Source organism: Anomaloglossus baeobatrachus, chromosome 2 (assembly GCF_048569485.1).
Source record: "Anomaloglossus baeobatrachus isolate aAnoBae1 chromosome 2, aAnoBae1.hap1, whole genome shotgun sequence".
In the NCBI taxonomy this organism is placed as follows: domain Eukaryota; kingdom Metazoa; phylum Chordata; class Amphibia; order Anura; family Aromobatidae; genus Anomaloglossus; species Anomaloglossus baeobatrachus.
The window spans coordinates 255644884-255670014 of record NC_134354.1 but is presented as its reverse complement, the minus strand read 5'-3'; the positions used below and the strand labels follow the sequence as shown (position 1 = coordinate 255670014).

General features: G+C 46.0%; 1 protein-coding gene across 6 annotated transcripts in view; it reads right to left on the bottom strand.

Annotated features, from left to right (window-relative positions):
- Positions 1-4327, bottom strand: part of NFYA (nuclear transcription factor Y subunit alpha) — a 69354-nt gene extending 65027 nt beyond the window's left edge. For 5 of the 6 annotated variants that reach the window (XM_075335762.1, XM_075335767.1, XM_075335765.1 and 2 more), the window contains exon 1: positions 4237-4327. The gene's annotated coding sequence lies outside the window, so the exon portion shown is untranslated. Of the gene's footprint in view, positions 1-4014; positions 4088-4236 lie in introns of those variants that run through there. The other variant, XM_075335763.1, reaches the window with a different exon arrangement.
- Between the last annotated feature and the right edge of the window lie 20804 nt (positions 4328-25131).

Sequence of the window (25131 nt, the reverse complement as noted above, 5' to 3'; positions counted from 1 at the left end):
GCCACTTAGTAAAGATGATAAACATTCGCACTAGTGATGAGCGAGCGCTGCCATGGTCGGGTGCTGATAAACAGTTGGATGTTCAGATGAGCAAGACGCGAGTATAATGGAAGTCAATGGGGAACTCGAGCATTTTTCTGGAAGATTCCCTGGAAAAATGCTACTATTCCACCATAGACTTCCATTATACTCGAGTACTTGAGGTGCGCACATCCAAGCATCCAACTGCCCGTTATAAGACCAGAGCATGGTAGTGCTTTTGCTCATCACTGAATAATGACGCCCATATCTCTGGAACCACACGGTTGGTTTAACCCCTTCCCTCCTCAAAAAAAAAAACTAAGAAAAAAAAAACAGTATTCAGGGGAGCAGCAGAAATAAAATAGGTGCAAAAGCTGGCCAATTCTCACTAGGTGATTGGCCCAATTTCAGAGTGTCTGGCAGAGTGAGCACTCCTGTGTATGGGTGAGATCCGAATAATCAACGAACACCAATCTACTGTGTATGGGAGGCTTAGGCTAATTTCACACATCAGTTTTTTGCAATCAGGCACAATCCGGTTTGTGCCTGATGCAACGAATCCGTGTCGGTGTGTAAAAACTGATGCGACGGATCCGGTAAAAAACGGATCCTTTTTTTTTTTTTTTTTTTTTAAAAGCTGAGAGGGAGAGACCCCGTCATCCCGGCACTCCCGCACGCACCAACGCCGCACGCACCATCACCGCACACACCCCGGCACTCCTGCACGCATCATCCCCGCACACCCCGACACTCCCGCACGCATCATCCCCGCACACACCACGGCACTTCCGCACGCATCATCACCACCACACACACCACGGCACTCCCGCACGCATCATCACCACCACACACACCACGGCACTCCCGCACGCATCATCACCACCACACACACCACGGCACTCCCGCACGCATCATCACCACACACACACACCACGGCACTCCCGCACGCATCATCACCACACACACACACCACGGCACGGCACTCCCGCACGCATCATCACCACACACACACACCACGGCACAGCACTCCCGCACGCATCATCACCACCACACACACCACGGCACTCCCGCACGCATCATCACCACCACACACACCACGGCACTCCCGCATGCATCATCCTCACCGCACACCCCGACACTACCTCAGTGATGTCCCCACTGACAGCGCGACTCCCTCAGTTGCTGCGTGGAGCTGATAAGAGAGCGGCGGTGTTCCACGGCCGCTCCTGTCAGCGTCATGTAGCAGAGCTGAAATCGTTGCGGGACCTTGTGGATTACGTCGGACCTGGAGGGGTATTTGGGGATTTTAATAAAATGGTGAAAGAGGGTGTTTTTTTGGCCTTTATTCCAAATAAAGTATTTTTTTGGGTGTATGTGTTTATTTACTTTCACTTACAGGTTAATCATTGGGGGTGTCTCATAGACGCCTGCCATGATTAACCCCTTATTACCCCGATTGCCACCACACCAGGGCAATTCAGGATGAGCCGGGTGGAGTCCCGGGACTGTCGCATCTAATGCATGCGGCAATTCCGGGCGGCTGCTGGCTGATATTGTTAGGTTGGGGAGCTCCCCATAACGTGGAGCTCCCCATCCTGAGAATACCAGCCTTCAGCCGTATGGCTTTACCCTGGCTGGTATCAAAATTGGGGGGGACCGCACGTCGTTTTTTTTTTTAATTATTTCTTTTATTTTACTGCAAGATATAGACCCACCCATCGGCGGCTGTGATTGGTTACAGTGAGAGACAGCTGTCACTCAGCGTGGGGCGTGTCTGACTGCAACCAATCATAGGCGCCGGTGGGCGGGGAAAGCAGGGAATAAGAGATTGAATAATGGGCGGCCGGCTTTTTCAAATCAGGAGAAGCCGCCAGCAGTGTGACAGCTGTGCAGCGCCGCGCCCGTGATCGGTGAGTGGTTGAGAGTGAGTCAGTGTGAGAGAGAGAGAGGCATCACACTTGGCTCACGCTGGCAGCACAGCAGGAGCCAAGTGTCATGCTAGTGTGCCTGCATCTGAGGTCCGACCGTGCGAGCAGACCTCAGCTGCGGGGGGTGGCCCGGCTCTCAGGAGGGGCGGGTCAGTGCTGCGGAGGGGCGGGCCGGCACAGAGGAGGGGAAGGTGGGATTTCTCTCCCTCTCTCCTCCGTAGCCAGCTATTGCGATTCTCGCTCTGCATGCACGGTACACCGGTGTACCGCAAGTGCAGTGCAATTTTTCTCTCGCCCCATTCACTTGAATGGGTGCGAGAGAAAGAGTCTCGCATTACAGTCGCATCATGCTCCGATTGTTTTCTCAGTCCGATTAGGACTGAGAAAATAATCGCTCATATGTGCAGACACACAGGCTAGAATTGGTCCGAGTGGAATGCGATGTTTTATCACACTCCATTCGCACCGATTTTCTCCGAGAATCACTTCTGGGCATGGTCAGAAGTAAAAACCGAATCTGGTATATGCTTCCGGCATTTGATGCAGACTTTCATTATGCACCACGCCGCACCTGGCGCTGTGCGGTTTTTTTTATGAGACAAAAAACGTTGCATGAAACGTTCCATGCGGCCACCGCATTCATTAATTAAGCCGCATCCGGAAAAAGCCGGATGCAACGCAAGGTCATCAGGCACAATCCGGCAACAATACAAATCAATGGGGATAAAACGGATGCGGTACCGGATCCGTTTTAACTGTTTTTTTTCCGGATTGTGCCTGATGGGAAAAATCTGATGTGTGAAAGTAGCCTTATCTGTGCTGGGCATCATAATATGGCGGGACACTACATCAATTTTTTTTTTTATTTTTTACTGTACAATAGACCCACAGACCGGGTCTGTGATTGGTTACAGTGAGACGCTGTCATACAAGCTGGGGGCGCGTCTGACTGCAAACAATAACAGACTCCAATGGGGAAGTGGGGGGGAGGGGAAAGCAGTGAATATGCATGAGTTTAATGAGCAGCAACGGAGGTAAGAGGGGCCGCGGGAGTAGGTACGCTTGCGCCTAGACTGCGTGGGTGTGACCAGCTGGGTTATAATAATAATATTTATTTATATAGCGATGTTAATTCCACAGCGCTTTACACACATTGTGAGCCCCAATGGGGACAGTGTGGCCAATCTATATTCCCCATCAGTATGTCTTTGGAGTGTGGGAGGAAACTGGAGTACCCGGAGGAAACCCTCGCAAACATGGGGAGAACATACAAACTCCTTGTAGATGTTGTTGTCCTTGGTGGGAATTGAACCCAGGACCCCAGCGCTGCAAGACTGCAGTGCTAACCACTGATCCACCGTGCCGCCCAGTTAGTGAGCTTGCTGAGGTTTTCTCCCTTGCACTACAATCATGCTTCGCCCCCATGTGATAGGGTCCTGTTGAATAATGTCATGCCTGGAAGGAGCCCATACACTCCAGCATCTTCCAAGCAGGTACAGCGACGCCAGAGACTAGCATAGGGCGCTTTTTTTTTCTTTTTTTTTTTTTTTAAACTACAAGAGTGCCGGATCCAGGTCAATCACGGCCAGCCCAGCACTAGGGTACTTTTGAACTGCTGCTGGTCTGGACATCACAGAAGTGCAACAAATACGTTGAAAAACGCCACAAAAACCCATACCAAAAACTGCTCCAAAACTGCAGAGGACTCCCAGGAGACATACTGCCACAAGATCAGGTTTTGGTCAGGGAAAAAAAACCCAACTGCAAAAAACGCCCTGTGTGAACATAGCACTAGACTTCATATACTGGATTTCTCGTGTCCCCAGGGTGTTATCTCCGCCCAGTGACAGGTTTCCACAGGATACTCCTGTCACGGACATTACATTATAGAAGCCCTACGTGGTAACTATAGAACTGACCAAAGCAGATAGATGTGTGGGCATTATACATACAGACAGACAGACAGACAGACAGACAGACAGACAGACAGACAGACAGACACAGCTCAGCCTACGCAGACACCCCCAGCACTGCCGCCTCACCGCACAGCCTGCCCAGCACTCACAGCCTGGCCCTGCCTGTCCTCTCCACCTCAGCATGGCGCCCTCCGCACACTGCAGCCTGACTACTAGGCAATGGCGCTTCTTCTCCGGGAGACATTGGCTTTGTCTTCCCGGATTGGCTATTTATGTTACTGCCTGATACATTGGTGTTATTGGCTGTGCGGCTTAGGTCATGTTTCTCCCTCCCCGTGGTGTTATTGGCTCTCTCCCCCGGTCCTACTCACCACCTCTCCCGGTCTCGGTTCTCCTCTCCGCTCTGATTGGTTCCAGAACCGGAGCACGGAGCCCAATCAGCGCCTTGGACACGCAAAATGGCGGAAGGACAAAGGCGCCGGAGAGTAGCACTTCATGCGCTTGCGCACTAGACCACGCCCACCATATTACGCAGACGCTGCTAAACCTAGCCTTTCCGTGCAAATTCTTCGCGCATGCGCGTCTCCTAGTCTAGACCCTTCTTGCAGAATCATATCCAAGGGGGCGGGAATTATGAGTTCTTATCCACCCTGAATTTATCGGTAACGGTGGTGAAAGAAGGGCGGGAAAACCATTATACTGACACTCTGTGACACACTAGCACTGTCCAGCCACCCGGTTCCACTGTGCATGCATATGTTCCCTATGAGGATATGAAGGCGCCATCTTGTGCACTCTGCACACTCGTATTTTGAGGTGATCCTTCCTCACAAAGACCTCATTAAGCTGCTTTCATATTGTGGCTTCCAGCGGAGTAAACAAACCTTACTTAAAACGTAATGGACCGCAGAGAGGCAGCCATGACAGCATCTGTGTAATGCAATGTGCCAGCTCCTGCTGTATGTGCTGCACAGCTGCCATACAGTGTCTGGCCCTCTGCCCATATCCTAGTACAGGGCCTGTCACCACCAGACCGGCTGTGCATTTCGTATGGAATGGGCTGATGAGTTACGATGCTGAAGTTGGTTTCTTATTCGCCAGTTTCTTATTCGGCAATTTAGTTTTTTCAGTTTTTTATGCATTTAACAACAAAAATAACACATGACAATAATAAAATACAATGCACTGATGCGCCCTAATATAAATACACTCAAAATCAGCTGCAAAAATTATAAAACTGGCAAAAAAAATGGGCATCGAAGTGGGCACCAAAGTATGTTAGTGAAAGGGTTAAATGGCTTTGGGCCACTAATCTAACACCAGAATTGCATGTCTAGTGATGCCTCTAATCAAACTGAAGTGACTCTAGCCTGGCCCAAAGGGGTTCTGGGCATCAGAACTGGCATCAAAGTGGGCACACAGCCAATTTTCACAGATTTGAATAAGTAACTGGTGTGTTTGAGGGGTTAAATGGCTTTGGGCCACTGATCTCACACCACATTTACATACCTAGTGATGCCACACATCAAATTCAGATCACTCCAGCCTGGCCCATACAGGTTCTGGGCATCAGAACTGGCATCAAAGTGGGCAAAACCCCAGTTTTCACAGATTTGAATAAGTAGCTGGTGTTTTTGAGGGGTTAAATAGCTTTGGGCCACTGATCTCACACCCAATTTACATACCTAGTGATGCCACACATCAAATTCAGATCACTCCAGCCTGGCCCAAACAGGTTCTGGGCATCAGAACTGGCATCAAAATGAGCAAAACCCCAGTTTTACAGATTTGAATAAGTAACTGGTGTTTTTGAGGGGTTAAATGGCTTTGGGCCACTGATCTCACACCACATTTACATACCTAGTGATGCCACACATCAAATTCAGATCACTTCAGCCTGGCCCAAACAGGTTCTGAGCATCAGAACTGGCATCAAAGTGGGCAAAACCCCACTTTTCACAGATTTGAATAAGTAACTGGTGTTTTTGAGGGGTTAAATGGCTTTGGGCCACTGATCTCACACCACATTTACATACCTAGTGATGCCACACATCAAATTCAGATCACTCCAGCCTGGCCCAAACAGGTTCTGGGCATCAGAACTGGCATCAAAGTGGGCACACAGCCAATTTTCACAGATTTGAATAAGTAACTGGTGTTTTTGAGGGGTTAAATGGCTTTGGGCCACTGATCTCACACCACATTTACATACCTAGTAATGCCTCACATCAAATTCTGATCACTCCAGCCCGGCCCAAACAGGTTCTGAGCATCAGAACTGGCATCAAAGTGGGCAAAACCCCACTTTTCACAGATTTGAATAAGTAACTGGTGTTTTTGAGGGGTTAAATGGCTTTGGGCCACTGATCTCACACCACATTTACATACCTAGTGATGCCTCACATCAAATTCTGATCACTCCAGCCTGGCCCAAACAGGCTCTGGGCATCAGAACTGGCATCAAAATGGGCAAAACCCCAGTTTTACAGATTTGAATAAGTAACTGGTGTTTTTGAGGGGTTAAATGGCTTTGGGCCACTGATCTCACACCACATTTACATACCTAGTAATGCCTCACATCAAATTCTGATCACTCCAGCCTGGCCCAAACAGGCTCTGGGCATCATAACTGGCATCAAAATGGGCAAAACCCCAGTTTTACAGATTTAAATAAGTAACTGGTGTTTTTGAGGGGTTAAATGGCTTTGGGCCACTGATCTCACACCACATTTACATACCTAGTAATGCCTCACATCAAATTCTGATCACTCCAGCCTGGCCCAAACAGGTTCTGGGCATCAGAACTGGCATCAAAATGGGCAAAACCCCAGTTTTACAGATTTGAATAAGTAACTGGTGTTTTTGAGGGGTTAAATGGCTTTGGGCCACTGATCTCACACCACATTTACATACCTAGTAATGCCTCATATCAAATTCTGATCACTCCAGCCTGGCCCAAACAGGCTCTGGGCATCAGGACTGGCATCAAAATGGGCAAAACCCCAGTTTTACAGATTTGAATAAGTAACTGGTGTTTTTGAGGGGTTAAATGGCTTTGGGCCACTGATCTCACACCACATTTACATACCTAGTAATGCCTCACATCAAATTCTGAGCACTCCAGCCTGGCCCAAACAGGCTCTGGGCATCAGAACTGGCATCAAAATGGGCAAAACCCCAGTTTTACAGATTTGAATAAGTAACTGGTGTTTTTGAGGGGTTAAATGGCTTTGGGCCACTGATCTCACACCACATTTACATACCTAGTAATGCCTCACATCAAATTCTGATCACTCCAGCCTGGCCCAAACAGGTTCTGGGCATCAGAACTGGCATCAAAATGGGCAAAACCCCAGTTTTTACAGATTTGAATAAGTAACTGGTGTTTTTGAGGGGTTAAATGGCTTTGGGCCACTGATCTCACACCACATTTACATACCTAGTAATGCCTCACATCAAATTCTGATCACTCCAGCCTGGCCCAAACAGGCTGGAGTGATCAGAATTTGATGTGAGGCATTACTAGGTATGTAAATGTGGTGTGAGATCAGTGGCCCAAAGCCATTTAACCCCTCAAAAACACCAGTTACTTATTCAAATCTGTAAAAACTGGGGTTTTGCCCACTTTGATGCCAGTTCTGATGCCCAGAACCTGTTTGGGCCAGGCTGGAGTGATCAGAATTTGATGTGCGGCATCACTAGGTATGTAAATGTGGTGTTAGATCAGTGGCTTAAAGCCATTTAACCCCTCAAAAACACCAGTTACTTCTTCAAATCTGTAAAACTGGGGTTTTGCCCACTTTGATGCCAGTTCTGATGCCCAGAACCTGTTTGAGCCAGGCTGGAGTGATCAGAATTTGATGTGAGGCATTACTAGGTATGTAAATGTGGTGTGAGATCAGTGGCCCAAAGCCATTTAACCCCTCAAAAACACCAGTTACTTATTCAAATCTGTAAAAACTGGGGTTTTGCCCATTTTGATGCCAGTTCTGATGCCCAGAACCTGTTTGGGCCAGGCTGGAGTGATCTGAATTTGATGTGTGGCATCACTAGGTATGTAAATGTGGTGTGAGATCAGTGGCCCAAAGCCATTTAACCCCTCAAAAACACCAGTTACTTATTCAAATCTGTGAAAATTGGCTGTGTGCCCACTTTGATGCCAGTTCTGATGCCCAGAACCTGTTTGGGCCAGGCTGGAGTGATCTGAATTTGATGTGTGGTATCACTGGGTATGTAAATGTGGTGTGAGATCAGTGGCCCAAAGCCATTTAACCCCTCAAAAAACACCAGTTACTTATTCAAATCTGTGAAAACTGGGGTTTTGCCCACTTTGATGCCAGTTCTGATGCCCAGAACCTGTTTGGGCCAGGCTGGAGTGATCTGAATTTGATGTGTGGCATCACTAGGTATGTAAATGTCGTGTGAGATCAGTGGCCCAAAGCCATTTAACCCCTCAAAAACACCAGTTACTTATTCAAATCTGTGAAAATTGGCTGTGTGCCCACTTTGATGCCAGTTCTGATGCCCATAACCTGTTTGGGCCAGGCTGGAGTGATCTCAATTTGATGTGTGGTATCACTGGGTATGTAAATATGGTGTGAGATCAGTGGCCCAAAGCCATTTAACCCCTCAAAAACACCAGTTACTTATTCAAATCTGTAAAACTGGGGTTTTGCCCACTTTGATGCCAGTTCTGATGCCCAGAACTTGTTTGGGCCAGGCTGGAGTGATCTGAATTTGATGTGAGGCATCACTAGGTATGTAAATGTGGTGTGAGATCAGTGGCCCAAATCTATTTAACCCCTCAAAAACACCAGTTACTTATTCAAATCTGTGAAAATTGGCTGTGTGCCCACTTTGATGCCAGTTCTGATGCCCATAACCTGTTTGGGCCAGGCTGGAGTGATCTGAGTTTGATGTGTGGTATCACTGGGTATGTAAATTTGGTGTGAGATCAGTGGCCCAAAGCCATTTAACCCCTCAAAAACACCAGTTACTTATTCAAATCTGTGAAAACTGGGGTTTTGCCTACTTTGATGCCAGTTCTGATACCCAGAACCTGTTTGGGCCAGGCTGAAGTGATCTGTATTTCATGTGTGACATCACTAGGTATCTAAATGTGGTGTGAGATCAGTGGCCCAAAGCCATTTAACCCCTCAAAAACACCAGTTACTTATTCAAATCTGTGAAAACTTGGGTTTTGCCCATTTTGATGCCAGTTCTGATGCCCAGAACCTGTTTGGGCCAGGCTGGAGTGATCTGAATTTGATGTGTGTCATCACTAGGTATGTAAATGTGGTGTGAGATCAGTGGCCCAAAGCCATTTAACCCCTCAAAAACACCAGTTACTTATTCAAATCTGTAAAACTGGGGTTTTGCCCACTTTGATGCCAGTTCTGATGCTCAGAACCTGTTTGGGCCAGGCTGAAGTGATCTGAATTTGATGTGTGTCATCACTAGGTATGTAAATGTGGTGTGAGATCAGTGGCCCAAAGCCATTTAACCCCTCAAAAACACCAGTTACTTATTCAAATCTGTAAAACTGGGGTTTTGCCCATTTTGATGCCAGTTCTGATGCCCAGAACCTGTTTGGGCCAGGCTGGAGTGATCTGAATTTGATGTGTGTCATCACTAGGTATGTAAATGTGGTGTGAGATCAGTGGCCCAAAGCCATTTAACCCCTCAAAAACACCAGTTACTTATTCAAATCTGTAAAACTGGTGGTTTGCCCACTTTGATGCCAGTTCTGATGCCCAGAACCTGTTTGGGCCAGGCTGGAGTGATCTGAATTTGATGTGTGTCATCAGTAGGTATGTAAATGTGGTGTGAGATCAGTGGCCCAAAGCCATTTAACCCCTCAAAAACACCAGTTACTTATTCAAATCTGTAAAACTGGGGTTTTGCCCACTTTGATGCCAGTTCTGATGCTCAGAACCTGTTTGGGCCAGGCTGAAGTGATCTGAATTTGATGTGTGGCATCACTAGGTATGTAAATGTGGTGTGAGATCAGTGGCCCAAAGCCATTTAACCCCTCAAAAACACCAGTTACTTATTTAAATCTGTGAAAATTGGCTGTGTGCCCACTTTGATGCCAGTTCTGATGCCCATAACCTGTTTGGGCCAGGCTGGAGTGATCTGAATTTGATGTGTGGTATCACTGGGTATGTAAATGTGGTGTGAGATCAGTGGCCCAAAGCCATTTAACCCCTCAAAAACACCAGTTACTTTTTCAAATCTGTGAAAACTGGGGTTTTGCCCACTTTGATGCCAGTTCTGATGCCCAGAACCTGTTTGGGCCAGGCTGGAGTGATCTGAATTTGATGTGTGGCATCACTAGGTATGTAAATGGGGTGTGAAATCAGTGGCCCAAAGCCATTTAACCCCTCAAAAACACCAGTTACTTATTCAAATCTGTGAAAATTGGCAGTGTGCCCACTTTGATGCCAGTTCTGATGCCCATAACCTGTTTGGGCCAGGCTGGAGTGATCTGAATTTGATGTGTGGTATCACTGGGTATGTAAATGTGGTGTGAGATCAGTGGCCCAAAGCCATTTAACCCCTCAAAAACACCAGTTACTTATTCAAATCTGTAAAACTGGGGTTTTGCCCACTTTGATGCCAGTTCTGATGCCCAGAACCCCTTTGGGCCAGGCTAGAGTCACTTCAGTTTGATTAGAGGCATCACTAGACATGCAATTCTGGTGTTAGATCAGTGGCCCAAAGCCATTTAACCCTTTCACTAACATACTTTGGTGCCCACTTTGATGCCCATTTTTTTGCCAGTTTTATAATTTTCGCAGCTGGTTTTGAGTATATTTATATTAGGGCACACCTGTGCATTGTATTTTATTATTGTGATGTGTTTTTTTTGTTGTTAAATGCATAAAAAACTGAAAAAACTAAATTGCCGAATAAGAAACTGGACGAATAAGAAACCAACTTCAGCATCGTTGATGAGTTTGGATAAGAGAACCTGGGGTCTATTCATGGAAACAAACCGGCACCATAGGTTGCCATTAACCCCTTCACCCAGCCAGGCAATTTTTTGTTTTTTCCTCTGCTTCTTTCGAGACTCTTGAATCAAGAGCCATAACGTTTTTATTTTTCCATCAATATAGCCATACGAGTGCTTGTTTTTTGCGGGACGAGTTGTACTTTTGAATGACACCATTAATTCTGCCCCATCTTGTACTGGAAAATGAGGGAAAAAAAATCCAAGTACAGTGAATTTGCAAAATAAAAAGTGCAATGCCTCTAGTATTTTTTTATTTATTTATTTAACATGCTCACTATATGGTAAACAGACATTTCATTATGATTCCCCAGGTCAGTACGAGTTTTTAGATACCAAACATTATTATTATTATTTATTATTATAGCGCCATTAATTCCATGGCGCTCTATAATAATAATAATAATTTTATTTCTATAGCGCCAACATATTCTGTAGCACTTTACAATTCAGGAGGATCGTATACAAACAAGTAACAGTTATAGAAAATGCAATATTTAGAGGGAAAAAAGACAATCCTGCTCGTGAGAGCTTATAATCTACAATGAGATATGGGGGGGGGTTGATAGGCCCAGGGCTGTGGAGTCGGTAAGCCAAACCTGCGACTTCGACTCCTCAATTTCCCTTGCACTGACTCCACGACTCTGACTCCCACATATATTGCTTATATTTAAGTGAAAAATGTATTGTAGTACAATGTGAACATCAGACATTTAATCATTTTTATGATGCACTTATCAAGATATTTACATAGAACAAAATATATTTATTGGAATACAACTTTAGAACACAAAGAACTGCAATAAATTGTAAATATGTAATACACTATGTATTATAGATTACAGATATAACAAACTAGCTGTACTACCCGGCTTAGCCCGGGTTAATAACCGTTGTTAACAAAATAGAATGTATTAACAAAAATGTATTCTGCACACAAAAACCACAAAACAAATAGATAGAAATGTAATTATTAAAAGACAAAAACTAAGCTAATAGAATCATTTCACAACATATATTTCAACACCACAGATATTCCACACAGATTTAACTAAATTGGCCAAGTAATGTGCTCCGTCTGTCTGTTTCCAGGTCTGTCTCTTTCCAGGTCTGTCTCTTTCCCCGTCTGTCTCTTTCCCCGTCTGCCTGTCTCTGTATCTCTCTGTTTCTTTCCCCTTCTGTCTCTTTCTAGGTCTGTCTCTTTGCCAGGTCTGTCTCTTTGCCAGGTCTGTCTCTTTCCCAGGTGTGTCTCTTTCCCCTTCTGTCTCCCCGTCTCTTTCCCTGTGTCTTTTCCAGTCTGTCTCTTTCCCTGTCTGCCTGTCTCTGTCTGTCTCTTTCCTTGTCTGTCTCTATTTCTCTTTCTCTATCTCTTTCCCAGTCTGTCTCTATCGAGGTCTGTGTCTTTCCCCATCTATCTTTGTCTGTCTCTCTGGCTGTCTCCTCCTTCCCTCTCTGACTGTCTCTTTCCCTGTCTGCATGTCTGTCTGTCTCTTTCCCCATCTGTCTCTTTCCCCATCTGTCTCTTTCACCATCTGTCTCTTTCCAGGTCTGTCTCTTTCCAGATTAGTCTCTTTCCAGGTCTGTCTCTTTCCAGGTCTGTCTCTTTCCCCGTCTGTCTCTTTCACCATCTGTCTCTTTCACCATCTGTCTCTTTCACCATCTGTCTCTTTCCCTGTCTGTCTCTATCTCAGTCTCTTTCCCTGTCTGACTCTCTGTCTGTCTCTCTCTATCTCTCTCCCCAACAACATCTTATTACCTCACATATAAGCTTCTTATACTATGAATGTCTTTTGTTCCTATAGCAACCAATCACAGCTCCTACTAATAACCTGTAGTTCCAGGCTTTATTTACTTTAATGGAGGCATGTTTTTTGGAGAGTAACTGTAAAGCACGGCATTAAATTTTCCTGTCAAAACATAGTCTACGACGTTCCCTGGGTCACATGAGGTGTCTGTGCAAAATTTCGTGATTGTAAATGCGACGGTGCCGATACACTTTTCGTTTCACTTTTCCCCATTATGTAGACAGGGGCAAAATTGATTGGTAAATTGGAACGCGCGGGGTTAAAATTTCGCCTCACAACATAGCCTATGACATTCTCGGGATCCAGACGTGTGAGTGTGCAAACTTTTGTGGCTGTAGCTGCGACGGTGCAGATGCCAATCCCGGACATACATACACACACATATACACACACACACACACACACACACACACACATATTCAGCTTTATATGTTAGATATATAAAGCTGAGTGTATGTGTGTATGTCCGCTAAAGGAATCTGCACCGTCGCATTTACAATCACGAAATTTTGCACAGACATAGACTATGCTTTGACGGGAAAATTTAACCCTGTGCTTTACAGTTAATCTCCAAAATCCTGCCTCTATTAAACTGAATGGAGGTGGGAGCTACAAGCTATTAATAGCAACTGTCAATGGTTGCTATTGGAACAAAATCAACTGTTAGTATAAGAATGATTCATCATGAAAAAATTACCAATCTATTTTTTCAAAAGGGAGACAGCAAATCCAATGCAATTCATAAATATTTTATTGTGAAAAATCATATTAAACAATAACACCAACACCATTAAAAATGAGATATATGCAGAGTATTATTGTAGAAATAGGACAACAGCATCCAAAATAGCACATGAAAAAATTCATAACCAATCATATAAAGTGACAAGTGCCTCAAGCTTGCTAAAAGTCACTAAAAAACAGAACCTGCCATACAAAAAATGCAAAGTGCAATTGCACGTAACCCGATGGACAAGGCAAAACACTGCTCTGTAACCTGCAGCTATATATGCATTAGGCCACTATTGGAAGGTGTACTGAAAAACACGTGCTACCACCCGGTAAACAGAAGCACACCGCAGTATGATAGCAAAAATAAGCGTGTGCTCACTGCAATGCACAGCACAAACGCGGTGCAGAGATGTAAATATAACATTAAATCGCGTACCGCAGCGAGCACAATCAAGATAGTAAATTACCTGGGTGTAGAAGTATATATGTGCTGTTGTCCTATACGTCCCGACGCGCGTTTCGCACCCGGCTTCAACAGGGGGCGTGCCAGGCAAGAGGAAACACGGGGATTAAGTACGTACATCCAACCAATCAGGGGAGCAGAAGCGCTCGCGTCAGACACGCTCCTCTCTCATTAAAAGGACTTCCTGTCAGGCGGCTCCTGGAACGCAACCTGCGTGTCAAACACCGGTCATGGTGCAGCGAAGCAGGTCGGTCCCATATTATGCGCCCTTCATTAAGTTCCGAGAAGATAATGGCCGCGCGAGCGCATACCCCTGACGGCACAAATGGATGTGCAAATAAAGACGTCAACTTCCCCAAAATGTGCATTTTTGTTCGTACTTATTAGTCTTCGAATTGATGTCATATAATTTTTGGCTTTCTGTATAGCCTTCTATGGGAAATGAGTGCGTTTTCCTTATATGAGGTGTTGATACACATTATAGTTAGAACACATGCATTTTTTGACACTTAGTTGACGTCTTTATTTGCACATCCATTTGTGCCGTCAGGGGTATGCGCTCGCGCGGCCATTATCTAGGCCACTAGCTAGGTACTAAAGCTAGTATATTTCCAAAAAATCAGAAGGCAGCCCTCCACTTCTCTTTCAAATAAAATCTTCTTTAATGGCCCATATCACAGGACATTTTGGTCATAAAAAACAGTATATTTATTGGAATACAACTTTAGAACACAAAAAACTGCAATAAATTGTAAATATGTAATACAGTATGTAATATAGAGTACATACATTATATATATATATATATATATATATATATATATATATATATATATATATATATATATAAAAATAACACTATGTAATAAACTGTATAAGTGGCAAAAACAGTTTTCAACAAAAATATACTAAATAACATTTGTGCAGTCTATGAATGTGTTCTAAGAAATAGAATTGCCTCAATCAGATCCTCCTTCATAGGTGATCTCAAATCTGACCTGATAATTTTAAAGCTAGAGAAAAATCTCTCTACACTAACTTGGGTTGGAGGCAAAGCCGTAACCACATGGGAAACATCTCTAATAATTTCCGGATATATAGGAATTGCCTCATGCACAATCAATTTTGATGAACGGTTGAATTTTTCTATTATTTTAGAGCAAGTGAAAAATTTTGCTGAAATATGGTTAATCTGCTTGCTATAGGAGATGGAGTGAAATCTTTTTCCTTGCAACAATGCTTTGCCTGCTCCATGTCATCCAAATACTTGTCAAAGTTAAACTCCTCATCTGATGAGGATGAAGATATGGCAGCAGTAGAACTGTCAGGACCCAAGTCCTATTGCGCCTGGCAGTCCTGTAGGCCACTCTTCCTAACTGCTACCTCAGTCAGAGCTTATTTTCCTTTAGTAAGCTCTTGATCATCAAGCAGTATACGATGACTTGTGTCCACATAAACAGCTGCCAGAAGAATTTTATTTTCCAATAGCTCTTTCCGTTTCATTGAAGCAGAAATGCCATCTGCGATTAAATCTCTTTGAGACAGGCAAAATAGCAAGTTCTTATGAAAATTCCAGGAGTTAAATCCTCAGCTTGTAATTTTTTAGTCACGGTAAATGGGTGATTAAGCAATTCCTTCAATTCAGCCACCTGTGTCCATTGACCTTCATTTAGGGTTACCTGAAAGTTCACCATATCTATAAGAAACGGTTTTAGTTTAAGCAATCGCTCAATCATTAAATAAGTGCTGCCCCACCGAGTAGCTTGATCGACAATTGCCCCTTTCCCAGTACGATCATCTAATTTTAAAGTATAATTTTGCTGTCCTTCTGTTGTAATATCTGTTTGTTCCTCAGTTACATGAACAGCACTGTGGCTCCATCTCACACATACTGAATCCTAAATTTACTTCTAGCTGTTGTTCATTAACCTCATTCATCATTTTAATTGTACTTATGTTACGGGGGGCTGTCTGATAATAACCGAAAGGAGTATCAGACAGTCAGGGTCCACCGTGCAAAGACTTTGCTGCAGACTATGGCAGAGTGCAATACCTCTGTTAACTCACAGAAGGATATAATAAGAAAGTAAAGCAATTCCTCCCTTACTTGGAGGGTGTGTGGAATAATCTCTGTTAATAATCACAGAGACAAAGGCAATGTGTGCAAAATGGCACCTACCTAGGTCCGCTCTTCTAGTGGTGCAAAAGAGACGAACAGCAGCGTAAGCCGCACAAAGCTCCTACCTGCGTTCGCTCCACTAGTGTGCGAGGACACGAACCACTAGATATGGCACCTGCCTAGGTCCGCTCTTCTAGTGGTGCAAAAGAGACGAACAGCAGCGTAAGCCGCACAAAGCTCCTACCTCTGTTCGCTCCCCTAGTGTGCGAGGATACGAACAACTGCCAGACGCAGTATAAGGAACGTTACCCTAGCGGCAACGTCCACCTACGAGTAGAATCACAAGGCCCAGCCAGACCATGTGCCTCAGGCACCTGCCTATGTCCGCTCCCCTAAGAGGTAAGGATACGGACAGCAGCCGAAGCTGTAAGGTATAAGAACACTACCCTGCCGGTAGCGCTCACCTAGTATAGACAGAGGAATGCCTAGAGGAACGCGCACAGAGCGTCTACTCATATGCATGAACCAAGAGGACTGAGCACCATGCGGCGTGTGTCAGGGTCTTATATAGACTCTGTGCCTCATCCAAGATGGAGGACACCAGAGCCAATCCGCTGCCAGAACGACAGGAGTGACGTCATGCTGGCCTATCACCGAGCAAGACGTCACAAGCACATGACCAGCGACCAATCGGCATAGAAGGTGTCAGAGACATGTGACCTCGTGTCAGCGATGATGTCACCCGCACATGTGCAATGGCTCCAAGATTGGACTTAGTCTCCGGCGCTCGCACATGTGCAGTAGCAAGAAATCTGGACTTAGTCTCCAGCGCTCGCACATGTGCAGTAGCAAGAAATCTGGACTTAGTCTCCAGCGCTCGCACATGTGCAGTAGCAAGAAATCTGGACTTAGTCTCCAGTGCTCGCAGCAATTGTAACAGTACCTCCCCCTCAAGGGCCCCCCTCCCGGCGACGCAGGTAATCGGCAACTAAGTCGGGAGCATGGACAGCCTCCTCAGGCTCCCAAGAGCGATGTTCCGGGCCATAGCCCTCCCAATCTATCAAGAAGAACCTGCGCCCTCTAACCATCTTAGAACCAACTATGGCTCGTACCTCATAGCTAGAGCGAGAGGAATCAGAGGCAGGAGAGTGCACTTCACGAGCGTGAGGTAAAATAGCCGGCTTTAGCAGTGAGACATGGAATTTGTCATGAATCCTAAGATGGACAGGTAACTTCAATTGGTAGACTACAGGATTTACCTGTCGAAGAACCTCATAAGGACCCAGGAAGCGAGGAGCAAATTTGACAGAGCTCACTCTAAGTCTCACGTGTTTTGCAGAGAGCCACACAAAGTCCCCTGGAGAAAAGACAGGAGCCGGGCGACGAAACCGATCGGACACCGTCTTCATACGGTCCTTAGCTGCTTGGATCGACTCTTGAGTCCGATCCCAAACCTCTCTGGCATTAGTTGCCCAGTCGGCCACAAGAGGAGGAGGTGCAGCAGCGGGAAACGGTACCGGTACCCTAGGGTGTTGCCCATTATTGAGTACGAACGGTGTCTGCCCAGTGGCCTCAGCCAGCGAATTGTTAAGTGCAAATTCTGCCCAGGGTAGGAGGGAGGACCAGTTATCGTGGTTCTCAGCAACAAAGTGTCGAAGGTATATAATCATAGATTGATTGGTACGTTCAACCAAACCATTAGTCTCCGGATGGTATGCCGAAGAGAGATTCAACTCAATTTGCAGAAGGCTACAAAGATCTCGCCAGAAACGGGAAGTAAATTGCGGGCCTCTATCACAAATGATACGATCTGGCATCCCGTGAAGCCTAAAGACATGCTTGAGGAATAGTTTGGCTAGTACCCTGGAAGATGGGATTCTTGATAACGGTACGAGATGAACCATCCGGGAGAAATGGTCCGTAATGACCCACACAAATCTATGTCCCTGTGAACATGGAAGATCACCCACAAAGTCCATGCCTACCACCTCCCATGGTCTATCTGGCACTGGTAAAGGATGCAAGAGCCCAGCCGGTCTCTGCCGTAATGGACGGTTGCGAGCACACGAGTAGCAGGAACCGACATATCTCTTGACGTGGCTGGCTAAGTGTGGCCACCAATACCACCTCTCCAGTAACTCTCGTGTCCGCCTAATACCAAAATGCCCACCCATCTTTGAGGTGTGGGCCCATGACAGTATATCATTCTGTCGATCAGGCGGAACAAAGGTCTTGCCCGGTGGGATTTGGTCTAACGTCACAGGGGAGAGCGTATGAAAAACCCTGGAGGGAAGGATAAGACGAGGTTCGTCAATCTCTTCCTGGGTAGAAAGCATAGAGCGAGACAGGGCGTCTGCCTTGTTATTCTTACTCCCAGACAGATAGTTGATGGAGAAGTGAAAGCGGGAGAAAAACAAGGACCAGCGGGCTTGGCGAGGATTCAGACGCTGAGCGGTTTGTAAGTACGTCAGATTCTTATGGTCTGTATAGACCTGGAAAGGATGTTTCGCTCCTTCCAGCAAGTGACGCCACTCCTCCAAGGCTAATCTCAAGGCGAGCAGTTCCCTATCCCCAATGGTATAGTTTCTCTCTGCCGGTGAAAAGGTTTTAGCAAAGAAGAAACACGGCCTTTTTCTACCTGCACCGTTCTTTTGATACAAGACCGCACCAGCACCCACTGAAGAGGCATCAACCTCTAAGAGGAAGGGCTTATTCTCATCGGGTCTTTGAAGAACGGGAGCAGTTGAAAAGTGTCTTTTTACTGCCTCAAAAGCCTGAGATGTCTCAGTAGACCAGGCTTTGGGATTAGCACCTTTCTTAGTCAAGGCCACCAAAGGGGCCACCAAAGTAGAAAACTGGGGTATGAACTGCCTGTAATAATTTATGAATCCTAAGAAGCGTTGCACCGCCTTCAAGGAATGAGGTTCGGACCATTGCAGGACAGCAGAGAGCTTCGCAGGATCCATAGCCAGACCCTCTTGTGAGATAATGTAACCCAAAAAAGGCAATGAGGACTGCTCGAATACACATTTCTCGAGTTTAGCAAACAATGAGTGCTCCCTTAAACGGGAAAGGACACGAACGACATCCTGACGATGAGTCTCCAGATCAGGAGAAAAAATCAGGATGTCGTCCAGATACACCACTACTGAGGATAACAGTAAATCCCTGAACACATCGTTTACGAAGTCCTGAAATACTGCGGGTGCATTACATAACCCAAAAGGCATGACGAGGTATTCATAGTGACCGTCTCGGGTGTTAAAAGCGGTCTTCCATTCGTCACCCTTTCGAATTCGTACCAAGTTATACGCACCCCGCAGATCCAACTTCGTAAAAACTTGAGCTCCTCTCAGTCTGTCAAAGAGCTCCGAAATTAAAGGTAATGGGTATTTGTTCTTTATTGTGATTGCGTTGAGACCCCTGTAATCTATGCAGGGACGCAAATCACCCTCTTTCTTCCGAACAAAGAAAAACCCAGCTCCCGCGGGAGAGACAGACTTACGAATGAACCCCTTCTCTAAACTCTCTCTTATATAGGTCGACATGGCCTCCGACTCAGGTATCGACAGGGGGTAAACCCTGCCTTTAGGTGGAACCGAACCTGGGATAAGGTCTATGGCACAGTCATACGGCCTATGGGGTGGAAGAACCTCAGCACCCTGTTTGGAGAACACGTCAGCGAAATCCAAATAGGGTGTAGGTATGGGAGAGAGATCAGTTGATGCAACCGCAACGACCTTAGGTGGTAAGGGAAGACATCGGGACTGACATTTCGAACCCCAACTAATAATGCTGTCAGACTCCCAGTCAATGTGAGGAGCATGAGTCCGAAGCCATGGAAGACCCAGAAGGACGTCGTCTATACCCTCAGGCAAAACAAGAAAAGAAATCTCCTCTATGTGACCCTGAGATAGGGAAAGGCGCAAGGGAACTGTCCTCAATGTAATGGAGTCAGACAACATAGTTCCATTAACAACACGGACAGGAATAGGCGCCTCTAACATGATAGAGGGAATATTGTGTCCCTTTACAAATCCTGAGGACACAAAAATCCCGTCAGCTCCGGAATCCACAAAAGCCATAATAGGCCATGTATTCTCAGATAACGAGAGCTGACCTGGGATACAACACTTAGAGGGTGCAGAAGACGTCTCTAGTAACCCCCCTCTAATGGTTACTAGGCCAGGGAGTTTCCCTGACGACTAGGACACTTGTTGGCATAGTGCCCAGCCTGACGACATACGTAACATATAGGAGGACCAGACTTGCGTAGTCTGGAGAACGTATGACCTAACTCCATAGGAGTGGGAGATGTTTCAGATGCTGAGGAAGATGGTAGTGGACCCTCAACAACTGGAATAGCCCGATGCTTAGGGCGTGAGGAAAAGACCTCGAGTCTACGTTCCTTATGGCGTACATCGATCCTCGTTGCTACTGTGATCAAGTCCTCCAGAGAAGCAGGGACCTCACGAGTAGCAAGGGCATCCTTGACATAGCCTGCCAACCCTCTCCAGAAGATAGGAATCAACACCTTCTCTGGCCAATCTAGTTCTGCCACCAGAGTTCTAAAAGCAATGGCATAAGAACTAGTGGATAACGAACCCTGAGATAGATCTAACAGTCTCAGGGCCGCATCATGGGTAACCTGCGGACCCATGAATACCGCCTTAAGAGCATCAAGAAAGTCTTGATGTCTCAGAGTAACCACATCAGAGCGCTCCCATAAGGGAGTCGCCCATTCTAAGGCTTTGTCCTGAAGTAAGGAGATGATAAAGCCTACTCTGGACCTCTCCGTAGAGAAGCGAGAAGAGTTGACCTCTAGGTGTATCTGACACTGACTAATGAAACCACGACATGATCTGGCATCGCCAGAATATCTGTTTGGCAGAGCAAGTCGAGGATCATGTGCAGATGTCACCATGGTCTGAGGTTTATCCTCTATACTCTTGAGCCGTGACTCAAGTACTTGTATGTAACGGTGTAACTGCTGATATTCTGCCATAACTGCCAGACCCTTGGCTCAGTCCTAATGTTACGGGGGGCTGTCTGATAATAACCGAAAGGAGTATCAGACAGTCAGGGTCCACCGTGCAAAGACTTTGCTGCAGACTATGGCAGAGTGCAATACCTCTGTTAACTCACAGAAGGATATAATAAGAAAGTAAAGCAATTCCTCCCTTACTTGGAGGGTGTGTGGAATGATCTCTGTTAATAATCACAGAGACAAAGGCAATGTGTGCAAAATGGCACCTACCTAGGTCCGCTCTTCTAGTGGTGCAAAAGAGACGAACAGCAGCGTAAGCCGCACAAAGCTCCTACCTGCGTTCGCTCCACTAGTGTGCGAGGACACGAACCACTAGATATGGCACTTGCCTAGGTCCGCTCTTCTAGTGGTGCAAAAGAGACGAACAGCAGCGTAAGCCGCACAAAGCTCCTACCTCTGTTCGCTCCCCTAGTGTGCGAGGATACGAACAACTGCCAGACGCAGTATAAGGAACGTTACCCTAGCGGCAACGTCCACCTACGAGTAGAATCACAAGGCCCAGCCAGACCATGTGCCTCAGGCACCTGCCTATGTCCGCTCCCCTAAGAGGTAAGGATACGGACAGCAGCCGAAGCTGTAAGGTATAAGAACACTACCCTGCCGGTAGCGCTCACCTAGTATAGACAGAGGAATGCCTAGAGGAACGCGCACAGAGCGTCTACTCATATGCATGAACCAAGAGGACTGAGCACCATGCGGCGTGTGTCAGGGTCTTATATAGACTCTGTGCCTCATCCAAGATGGAGGACACCAGAGCCAATCCGCTGCCAGAACGACAGGAGTGACGTCATGCTGGCCTATCACCGAGCAAGACGTCACAAGCACATGACCAGCGACCAATCGGCATAGAAGGTGTCAGAGACATGTGACCTCGTGTCAGCGATGATGTCACCCGCACATGTGCAATGGCTCCAAGATTGGACTTAGTCTCCGGCGCTCGCACATGTGCAGTAGCAAGAAATCTGGACTTAGTCTCCAGCGCTCGCACATGTGCAGTAGCAAGAAATCTGGACTTAGTCTCCAGCGCTCGCACATGTGCAGTAGCAAGAAATCTGGACTTAGTCTCCAGTGCTCGCAGCAATTGTAACAACTTATGTTTGAAGCATTGTTTTGTGAGGATCCGTTTTTGGGCTCAAAAACGGATCCTCACAAAGAATTAGCATATCAGTTTGTGTGGCATTTTTCTAACCTGCTTTTGCTATTGAAAACATTATGAGCTCAAAAATCTTTCAGGGGATGCATTTTTTTAAAAAAGTTGATCTGCTTTTGTAGCTGAAAAACGTATCCTGAAAAATGCAGCAAAAATGCTGTGTGTGAATGTAGCCTTAGATCAAGAATAGAACAGCCATTTATAGGACATTTCATAACTTTCCCAAATTCCTATGAAAAAATATTTAGCACATTCTGCATTCAACTACTGTACCCAATTTATTATATATTTTAGGAGTCGGAGTCAGTCCATTTTATACCGACTCCACCAAAATGAACACTGACTCCGACTCCACGACTCCGACTCCACAACTCTGGATAGGCCGCCCTAAAAAGATGCGTTTAAAGGGTGCGTCTGAAGCTGAGTAAGTTGTGATTCGTCCTAACTTCCTTGGGAAGATTGTTCCAGAGGATTGGTGCAGCTCGGAAGAAATCTTGGATCCGGGAGTGGGAGGTTCGAATTAGTGTGGATGTTAGTGGAAAGTCATCAGGCTTCCACACTTTTTATCCTGTGACCTTCCCACTTTCATCATGGGGGATTTCAACATCCTTATTGATGACCCACTCTCCCCATCTGCCACCCATTTTCTTTCTCTAACCTCATCCTTCGGCCTCTCACAGCTCACTAAGTCTCTTACACATGAGGACGGGGATACGCTGGACCTGGTCTTCTCCCGCCTTTGCACTCTTCACGACTTCACCAATTCCCCTCTCCCACTCTCTGACCACAACCTTCTCTTTTTTCCATCACAAACTGTCTTCAAACCCGGGATGCCCCCACTTATCTCCCATACAGAAATCTAAGCGCCATCAATACCCAGCTGCTAATGAACAATTTACAGTCATCCTTGTCTCCCATCTCCTCTCTCTCCTGCGCTGACTCTGCAGTGTCACATTATAATAAGACATTGCAGAGTGCCCTGGATGAAGCTGCACCAGCAACATGCAGAAAAAAAACACACAGGCAGCGGCAGCCCTGGCATATGCTTCAAACACGTTTCCTACAGCGCTGTTCTAGGTGTGCTGAGCATCTGTGGAGAAAATCCTTTTCAGCTGAAGACTTCATCCCATCTTCTCTCTCTCCTGTGCTGACTCTGCAGTGTCACATTATAATAAGACATTGCAGAGTGCCCTGGATGAAGCTGCACCAGCTACATGCAGAAAAAAAAACACACAGGCAGTGGCAGCCCTGGCACACGCTTCAAACACTTTTCCTACAGCGCTGTTCTAGGTGTGCTGAGTGTCTGTGGAGAAAATCCTTTTCAGCTGAAGACTTCATCCACTATAAGTTCATGCTTAAAACCTATAACTCAGCTCTCCATCTGGCTAAACAAGTATACTTTACCAATCTCATCACTTCACTAGCCAACAATCCCAAACGACTCTTTGAAACCTTCCACTCCCTCCTGAGCCCTAAAGCACAGACCCCGGTCACCAACCTAACCTCTGATGATCTGGCCATTTTCTTCTTACAAAAGATCAACGACATCCACAAAGATATCTTTGAAGAATCCCCTCAGAGCCTGGATCCCCTCCTCTCCCGCACCTCAAGCTCATTATCAATATTCAAGCCTGTCACAGAAGAAGTGACGCGTCTCCTTGCCTCTTCCTGCCCAACAACATGCACCAGTGACCCTCTTCCCTCACATCTCTTTCGGGCTCTGTCCCCAGTTGTCACTACCTATCTAACCAAAATATTTAACCTCTCTCTTTCATCAGGTATTTCCTTCATCATTTAAACATGCCATCATAACCCCTCTACTTAAAAAACCTTCCCTCAATCAGAACTGTGCCGCTAACTACAGACCAGTCTCTAACCTTCCCTTTATCTCCAAGCTCCTGGAACTCTTGGTCCACTCTCGGCTAATCCGCTATTTATCTGAAAAATCACTTCTTGATCCCTCTCAATCTGGTTTCCGTTCTTTACACTCCACCGAAACGGCCCTCACCAAAGTCTCTAATGATCTATTAACAGCAAAATCTAAAGGCCACTATTCCCTCTTGTTTCTCTTGGATCTCTCAGCTGCTTTTGACACTGTGGATCACCAACTTCTCCTCACCATGCTCTGCTCTATTGGCCTCAAGGACACCGCTCTCACCTGGTTCTCCTCCTATCTTTCTGACGGCTCCTTCACTGTTTCCTTTGCTGGCTCTTACTCCACTCCTCTCCCCCTAACCTTCGGGATTCCTCAAGGCTCTGTCTTGGGCCCTCTCCTTTTCGCTATATACACCGCCCCTATTGGACAAACCATCAGCAGATTCGGTTTCCAATACCATTTCTATGCTGATGACACCCAATTATATACATCATCTCCAATCATCACACCTGTTTTGTTACAAAATACCAGAGATTGTCTGTTTTCTGTCTCTCAAAGCATGTCCTCCCTCTATCTGAAACTGAATCTCTCCAAAACTGAGTTTCTTGTGTTTCCTCCCTCTACTAACCAACCTACACCCGACATCTCAATTACCTTCGATGATTTAATCATTATACCCAAGCAGCATGCTCACTGTCTTGGGGTCATATTTGACTCAGAACTCTCCTTCATTCCCCACATACAATCACTCACTTGCACATGTCACCTACATCTCAAAAACATCTCCAGAATCCGACCATTTCTTACTTTTGAAACGGCAAAAACCCTTACTGTCGCTCTCATTCATTCCTGCCTGGATTACTGCAACTCTTTATTGATCGGTCTCCCTCGGACCAAACTCTCCCCTCTCCAATTCATCTTGAATGCAGCAGCCAGGGTCAGATTCCTTTCCAGCCGTTTCACCAATGCCTCCACCTTGTGCCAGTCACTACACTGGCTACCTATCAGCTACAGAATACAATTACAATACAAACTCATACCCCTCACCTACAAAGCTCTCCA